General features: G+C 34.9%; 1 long non-coding RNA gene across 1 annotated transcript; it reads right to left on the bottom strand.

Moving 5' to 3' along the window:
- Positions 1 to 718: 718 nt before the first annotated feature.
- Positions 719 to 8,368, bottom strand: LOC120074710 (uncharacterized). The gene is made up of 3 exons (XR_005481047.2): positions 8,152 to 8,368; positions 6,862 to 7,172; positions 719 to 922 (listed from the first exon to the last, which is right to left on the bottom strand). It is a non-coding gene; the product is annotated as an uncharacterized LOC120074710 (long non-coding RNA).
- Between the last annotated feature and the right edge of the window lie 1,190 nt (positions 8,369 to 9,558).

Here is a 9,558-nt window from a genome sequence, read left to right as displayed (position 1 = left end):
CATAAGTAAGGGATAGAAACTTAGAGATAAGTTTTGTTTTCTAACATGCATCACATGCACCCTAGAAATAGGTTATGGTAGTATGCGGTCGCCTTGTGTATGTGTGTGTCATTCATCATCGCATAGACAAGAATATAGGCTTAGACGTAAGTCCTATAGACATCATTGCGTACATCACATGCATCCTAAAACTAGGAGCTGTAGCATTTGCATTGAGAGATGATTTGCTATTGTATGTGTGTAGCATGACCACATAATGTGAACGCAATCTTAGGAAGTGTTAGCTAAATCCCTTCTCAACCCGTTCCCCCGCATACTCATTGTAACTTTCGTTGTTATTAACTCTTTCTCAATTCTACCGCATAGAATCTATACCTTAAACAAACATACCAACCAATTCATTATTTATTTGTCACCGCAAAGAAATTTGAAATCACCGTCGCATACTGTCTCCATAGTTCCTGTGTTCGACCCTGGGCTTTTCAGGCAACCTAGTAGGATTTATACTTGGATTTTGCTAGGAAAATTTGCATGCACAACGCATACACCACCATTAAAATATACACCATTATTTCATTATATTCACAACGCATCAAAGATGCACACATTCCCAAACATCAAAACACTATCATTAAAACAAAATGAAATACTAACTTGATCACAAGTTTAGATGAGTAAAATCCCAATATAATATCAACTTACTTCAATCTTTTCCTAAATGAGCTCAAAGTTATATCAATCAAAATTAGTACCAACACGAGTTGTCACAAGTTTACATAACAAAAATCACAATGTAAGGTATTTGAAGCACAAAAGATCAGTTTGAAACAAAAATATAAAATACCTCCAAATTCTTTGCATTTTCATCTAGATTGAACTTTGTGAAATCTCGTATTAGCCCGTCATCATGAAGACATAAAATCTGGCATATAAAAATTCAAATATGTAAGCACATTAGAATAACAAATTGAAGTAGGGGACATAATTACATTAACAAAATCCAATTTCTTACAAACTATATGAAAACCATGCTCAACCTCATTAACATATAAATTATTATAAAAGGACCATCAAAATAACTATTGGGGGGGCAGGGGGGCAGGGAGGACCATTTCTTATCAACATTAAAACATTTCCAAATTCTAATATCAAAAGAAAGAGAAAAAGAGAACACATGAATCCTATCAGAAATCAAAGCAAATATAAGGACTGTCACACCCCCTTCTAAGTTTACCTCTAAAACCCGAAAGGAGGTGGGAAGACAATAGATATCACTTTTTCATGATACCTACTGCCTATCTGAACCTTTTGCACTCATTAAACTTTAAGCCAAGGATATAAACAACTGGCTAAACTCACTTTATTACAAATAATATAACGTTTATACAATTCCCAGACTTAACTACAAAGTTTACAACAACGATTCAAAAATTGGTAGCGTGGTTGTGGCGTGACAGACCTTGATCTTAGCAGCACCCTGGAACTCATCATCTTTCATTACTATTGGGGTTGATGCCCTAAAGTCTCGTGTCCTGTAGTTTGTAAACAGTACATACGAACACCTGTGATTGTTAATATATGATATTTGCTTCACATCTTGTTGTTTTGCTCATTTACTTGTTTTAGTTGCTTTACCACAAACCAATAAACAATCCTTGATTATCTGTATGTGACTCAAGTATGTATGTGATGACAAACAAGTGGATCATGTCCTTAGTGATAACCAGAATGGTCTATAGTATATGGATATAGAAGGGAAACCTTATCCTGGTAATGCTACGGACGTGGCCCACTTTGTGGAATGGTCACAAGTGTTGTGGCTTGCCACAAATGATCTGATCCTGATCATTTATGTTGGGGATATGCGAGCAAGGGCGTCCTATACAAAGAGTTTGTATAAAACCTGACCACGAAGTGTTAATGTCTCATTATATAACACCGTTCATGACAGAGACTTCACTTCACTAGGATGACCATAGGTAACATGACCTCAATCCTGAGTGAGTTGAGAACTCCTGCCATTGAGGGCGGTCTTTTGATTTGTATGGGTGCGAGTGGCCAAGTCGCCGATTCAAACCTACCATTTTAGGGATACGTCTGATTTGAGAGCTAGGAACTCAGCTACACAATAAGGAATTCACTCCTTTCCTGACGCAGGGGTAAGTAGATAAATGACTCCCTTAAGGGCTGATTCTAGGGCTTGAACGATGTGGCGCCACACACCTTCTCTTGGCCCAAGAGGTGTTTGCACATAGCTGGACTATGTTGTATTGTTCATTAGAGGAATCAGTGGTACTTAAGGAGTGAGATGTAACTACAGGGGAAAAACGGCCCAGCTGTACTTACGAGCATCTGTGAAGGGTCATCGTACTCATGATTGGTTATATCCAATGGACACAGAAATATATCTGTGGTAAGAAGGGTTCAACTGTTGGTCTTTAGTGGAATCACTGACAGTTAATGGATGGTAAATCTCGTGGCTAAAGAGTTTAGTCAACTATTCATGTACCGTTGAAGCTTCGAGCCACTTGTCCATTAGGTCACCTAGGTAGCTTGGATAAAGTCGAGAACTAGTTTGGGTTAATTTAAAATGTTTAAATTTACAAGAGAAAGTACAATTATATATGATATAATTGACTAAATGTATGAGATACATTATTTTGGAGGAAATTAGATATAAATATGATTTATATCAAATATAGGAAAAATACTATAGTAGATATATGATATCAAATTATAGGATATAAATATAATATGATTATATTTATTAAATTAATTGATTAATTATTTTTAATTAACCAATTTTTTCACGTTTAGTAAATGGGATCGTGGGCACCAAAGGTTATGTAACCGGTGGGATATAAGTTGAAAATCGTTTTCAATTTGTGTGAGTTTTTTGAGTCGTGCAAAAGAAACCCCGTGCGCAAAAAAGAAAATGTGAAAAAATGATCGTCAAGAGCCTATACGATATCTTCTCAGTCGTCTAAACGATCATCTAACTCACACGTCCCTTAAACGATCGTCTAGTTTTTCCTAAACGATTGTGTAATTTTACTATACGATAGGCATCCCCGCTATACGATAGTGAAGTTCTTCTCGTGCACGCTTATCGTCTACAAGATTTGTTTTCCTCCGTCTTCTACCAAACTCACTAGAGCCCACTCTCTGGGTTTTTGACGCTGAGGATACCCGGGTCTCCCTATTGGTGGTGTTGTACCCATCTTCTTGATCGTGTACGTTTGGATCGTGCAGTTTTCGACGAGAGATTCGCTAGGGTGCTGGTAAATCGGTGGAATTCTTCTGCTGTCGTGGGTTCATACATTTGAAGATTGTCTTCCTCTGGTAATGAAACTCTTCTCTATGCTTTATTGTATACTGAGCATGTTGTTGTTGAATTGTATTATGCATAACTGTTATTTAGAATGTATATCGTTTGTATTCCGGTCACTATGAAAATCGGACCGATCTAAACCCGCTCATGGAATTCTCGTTTTTGAGTTCCTTCAATTACCTAGGAAGAAAAACATGAAAGAAAAGAATGAGCTTCAAGAAGCTCAGTGAGTGACTTATAACATAACATAAAACTTTTGCACAAACTGGAAGCTAATAATTGAACTGAGTACTAGACAAGCACATCATATCTGTATAACTTAAACTTGTCTTTGCGGAAGGCATAACCTTGACATCTGGAAGGCATAACTGTTCTGATCCTTAGTTAAGAAAGAACCTTTTTGTTCGTCTCCCTGCGTTTCCCTAGCTTTCATACAACATATCATATCTAAACATATTATTAGCTAAGAGGGAGACCTTTTTACTCAACTCCCAATCATAATCTATACTAAGGTGTGGACCCTTTTGCCATCACCTTTTAACTAATCTATATTTGAGGGAGAGGCCCTTTTGAACAGCCCTTCGCCTTATTTTTCTTTTAAGGGTGAGTCCCTTTTGTTCAACCCTTTAATCTAGCCTTTAAACTTGTCCTATGTGTATATAAAACTATATTGGATCCTATCATCAAGAATCACAATTAAAACTTTCGTAACCTAAGTGGGCATGCAACTGTTCTTTGTTATAGATTTTAAACGTCCAACCCAATTTTATAACAGCTTACAAAATTTTAGACATGCTAAACATCCACGACAAACAACAAAGGTATTCAATATCTAATATAAATATTATATTAAATAAAAGAAACCCTAATATGCATACTATATATTATAACATTTTATAACATACTTTCAATGCATGTAACATGCTTCCTATGGTGGGATTTTAAATCTACATGGCATACTATATGCACATACAATATTTATTTAATTATAACATATATCACATGTATAAATAATTAAACACTAACTGATATGACTTTAGCTTTGGCAAAAACCAAGCAAACCAAACATAATTATTACAAAACCTAGTTGTTCATAGCTTCTGGACCGCTTGAACCGCTTTAAAAAGAACTCAAATAGCTTGAATTGGACCCGAACCGTCTGAACCGACCAGCCAAAACCCATTTGAGGCTACACCGGACCGGACCACAAGAGAATCGGTCAAACCGGTAGCTCTCGCGCTTGCTCAACATATACATTCAAACATACTAATAAGCATTTGTAATGCTAAAGAGATCAAGAGATCACACCAGTTGAAGATTTCTTCTTCTAGCAAGTCTAAAACCCAACCGTCTACCTCGAACAATCACCACTCAAACAGAAGAAAACGAAGATGACACCACCACTCAGAGCCCTCAATATTCTTAGAGTTAGAATCCAAAGTGTGGGCTTTGTACAGATTTTGTAGAGGGAAAGAGGAAGAGAGACCGTACATAACGATCAAGCAAGTGGGAGATGAGGTCGTCTATTTCATAGACAAAATGCTTGATCGTTTAGGTGAAGTATATGATCGTGTAGGAAAAAGTAAGCGATCATCTAAACGATCGTGTAGGAAAAGGGTGAGCAATCGTCTAAACGATCGTGTAGGAAAAACTAAGTGATCGTCTATACGATTTTTTAGTAAATATCGGGAGCTAAACGATCGCTTAGGAAAAGGTAAATGATCGTTTAGTAAATAGCACGCGAAGGTGCAATCGATAAGCGATCGCTTAGCAATATCGTATATGTAAGCGATCGTGTAGGCACTATTGTATAGGCACCTATTTTCTAAGCGATGACACACTTTTTAACACAATGTCTGCGCATCTCATGCGTAGCACATTGTCAGCTATTTATGCATCTCAAAGTGATCTTTCAATACGTTCATCCGTTATTAGAACAGAAGAGACGCCGTTCCACTTCCCTTTTAACCGTCCAATGAATATGATCTCATCATATTCATAACACATAAATTAATATCATATATTAATTATAATATTTTTCTCCACTAGATATAAATCATATTTATACCCAATTTCCTCAAAATTAATGTATCTCATACATAAAATTAATTATATCGTATTGAATTAACTCGTTCAATTATATCATATATAATCTCCTTCTTGTCAATTTGAACATTTCAAACTGACCCAAAAACTTACTCTCAACTTGTATCCAAACTACCAAGAGGATCTTATGAACCTATGGCTCAAAACTCCAACGGTACGTGAATAGCTGACTAAACTCTTTAGTCACGATATCCACCATCCGTTAACTGCCAGGCATTCCACTAAAGACTGACAGTTGAACTTGCCATAGATATATTTCTATGTCTATTGGATATAACCAATCATCAATACGATGACCCTTCACAGATGCTCGTAATTATAGCAGACCAATTTACCGTTTTGCCCTTGTAATTATATCTTCCTCCTTAAGTACCACTGATCCTTCTAATGAACAATACAACATAGTCCTACCATGTGTGAACACCTCTTGGGCCATGAGAAGGTGCGTGACGCCACATCATTCAAGCCCTAGGATCAGCCCTTAAGAAAGCAATCTATCTACTTACCTCTGCTTTGGGAAATAAGTGAACTTCATCTTGTGAAGCTGAGTTCCCAGCTCCCAAATCAGACGAGTCCCCAAAATGGTAGGTTTGAATCGGCGCTCTGGCCACTTGCATCCATGCAAATCAAAGGACCGCCCTCAATGGTAGGAATTCCCAACTCACTCAGGATTGAGATCATGTTACCTATGATCATCCTAGTGATGTGAAGTCTCAGTCATGATCGAAGTTATATGGCAAGACATTAACATTTCGTAGTCAAGTCTTATACAAACTCTTTGTATAGGATGCCCCCACTTGCATGTCTACTACACGAATGATCAGGATCAGACTATCTGTGACAAGTCACAACATTTGTAACAATTCCACAATTCCACATAGCAGACCGCGTCCGTAGTGTTACCAGAATAAGGTTTCCCTCCTATATTCATATACTACAAACTATTTTGGTTGTCACTTAAGACATGATCTACTTGTATGTCACTACATATATGCTTAAGTTACATAAAGACAACCAGGGATATTATGTTTATTGGTTTGTGGTAAAATAAAAAACGTTTAAATGTGCAAAGTCAATAAGTGAAGTAAATATCATATATATTATACATCACATGTGTTCGTACAAAGTTGTTTACAAACTACAGGACACGAGACTTTAGGGTACAAACCCCAATACTTCTATCAACAAAATAGCTCATTTTCATAGAAATCGTGATCACTATATCAACAAAAGCAAACAAACCCCATTAATATAGAAAGAACCATACAAAGACCAATAAAATAACTATATTAAAGGGAGAGGTGATCACATTTAAACATAAAGACTACCATAACTGCAGGATAGTCGAAAAACTTCAATACACTTAATCTAATCCAACACTTTAACAAACTAATATTGTAAGAAGAATGTCTTATGAATATTACCTTTTAACTATCGTTCGATTTTTCCAAACTCCTTTCTGTGTTAGATATCTCTTCTTGAGTTGCCAACCTTCTTAAGATATCTTCAGTAACGACTTGTTGTGATTCAATTACACTTTGCAAATGTGCAACTTGAGCATTTGTTTCATTAGCATGTTGAAAACTTGCATTATTCCTAGCATTTCTTGGTCTTAGTCCCCAACCTTTGCCCTTCACATGCCCCGACCGTTACTCAACACTCGTTCACAGATTTCTCTATCTTCAATAGGTACATTTACTTCTTCTGAAGTTGTTTTTAATGTCGTCATCTCATCCTATAAATAAATATGTTATAGCATTATTATGGTGTAAAATAAGAAAAAAAAATATATAAACGCAAAAGTTTACTTATTTCTTTTTTGCCTTATCATTTGCCCATCCCTTCTTTGATTCCCATCTTCATATCATTTCCTTACATAGCTACCTAACAAATATGACATTTCTCATAATTAAAACCACCAAATTCATTGTCTTTCCTTCTTCTCTCTCATTTTGGTTTTTTCTCCATGGTTTTCCTATGCTACTCTTCAACAAAGCTTTCTCCAATGTCTAATCTGTTGGAATGCCTTGAATTTGTTTGTTGGCACTTTGAACAACCAAGTACGGGAGTCTCGCTTCCAATATAGTTTAGAGAACTTAGTCCAATAATCTTGATTAAACTACAATAATGATCAAGGAAGATGTTCTTACTTTAATCATAACCTTACAAATTAATTCAAACAATGAACTAGCTAGCCTTGAACTACAAAAAGAGTTTCCGGAGATTATATACCAATATATAAATCCAAACAAGTAAGTCTATCAAACTAAGAGAAAAGACTAATAGCAACCATTTTCATTTAGAAAAATACATAAACATAGACAAAAATACTTACAAACTTACAAACACAAATGAACTCAATAGAAACCGACTTATCAACTAACGCAAGTTACAAGATTATCAAAACTAAGAGGAAAGAATAATAAAATTTTAAACCAATAATTAGGAATTTTGAATCAAAATTTCAACATTTTAAACCATTCCAAAGAGTTCCAAACTTACAATACTCACCAACCACGTGCCAAAATTTCCAAAATCGATCCTTAAATTTGTTAGACAATGGTTCTTAACATCCTGAAACCTCCGTCTAACTTCAAAACATAGTGAGTATTAATAAGTTAAAACCAAAATCAAATGGGTATCAAAGATTTTTCAATAAGGCCCACAAACTCTAAGATCTTACCCCAAACCCCAAATCCAGCGAGAAAACTTACAGAGACGGCGGTAGAACCAGAAGGCACGGCAATGCAGAAGGTAGGTGTGTCTGGCGTTGTCTACTAGTGTCGTCTTCTTCCGACAGCTAGGTGCAGCCGGTTACGTACAACTGGTGAAGGATAATAGGAGCGATGTGTGTGGAGAGGAGGTGTGGAGGACCGCTATAATATAATGGGCTTTCTTCACCCGTGCTTTCTTTCCATCTTTGTTGTCTTCGAACTGAAGATAAGGATTTTTTTTTCTTTTACTTTTAACCTAACCCAAAAAGAAAATATATAAACATCTATATAATTTTCAAAATTCTTTCCTTTTCCCTCTCCAATTCCACATACCAAAATCTTCTTGAATTTTAAATCCCAATCCCTTTTGCCAACAAATTTAAACCAATTATCTATAAAAATTAAATTTTATTTTCTTTGCCTAATTATAAACATTTTCTAAGTTTCCTAATTAAAATTCAATTTCCCAAATTAATTAAAATTTAAATTAAAACCAAATTCTCCTTAAATTAAATTTAAATTTTCAAATCCTTCATTCCCAACAAATTAAACCGAATTATCTTCAAATCGATTAATCCACTTCAAATATATCCAAAATTTCAAATCTTCTTTGAATTGAAATAAATTCCCACCAAGAATTTAAATTGAATTATCTTAACCTAAACAATTCAATTTTGCCTCAAAAATTAAAATGAACCCCAAATAATTTAAGATAATTAAATTAAAAATTACCCCAAAATTTGTGTTGTTACAGAAACAGTGCAAAGCATATTAAGAATTATAGAACCTTAACTAAATATTCTAAAATTGACCCAAACATGTTCAATTTAGAAAATGTGCAACAATTTTTTCTCTTGTAGTAGTAAGTTCAATGCCAAAAATAGAGATGAAAAATAGTAAAAAAGAAAGGCTACCTCACTAATGAAGATGGAGTGAATGGGACAAAAGGAGGGAAATGAAAAAACTAAAGATGAGTGAGAGCGAAAAAGGAAAATATAGATGTTTTTACTTTTGTAATTATATTTCATTTTTAAGAAAAAACAAATCTTTTAGTGATGCAGTAATATGTTGCTAAAAACGATGAACTTTCTGTGACGCATGTTAATATGTCACATAAACTTTTAGTGACATCGATTTAGACTATGTCGTTAATATTGATTTTTTGTGGCATGTTTTCTGACGTGTCGCTATAAATTAGCATTTTGCAATAAGTTTTGGCTACGTCACTAAAGAATTGTCACTAAAAATGAATTTTATTGTAGTACCTTTTAAGTTTCATTTTAAAATTATACAGTAGGAATCATTCAATAATGTTCATCTTTAAACTAATATAGCAGGAAAAACTAGATATGTAATGAAGGTTCAGACTTTTCTTGATTCTATTTGTAATTTGCAACATTTTGGTTC

Source organism: Benincasa hispida, chromosome 3, assembly GCF_027475165.1.
Source record: "Benincasa hispida cultivar pf3 chromosome 3, pf3_genome.v1.1, whole genome shotgun sequence".
Lineage (NCBI taxonomy): Eukaryota > Viridiplantae > Streptophyta > Magnoliopsida > Cucurbitales > Cucurbitaceae > Benincasa > Benincasa hispida.
The sequence above is the reverse complement of the archived record's forward strand: the minus strand, read 5'-3'. Positions and strand labels throughout refer to the sequence as shown.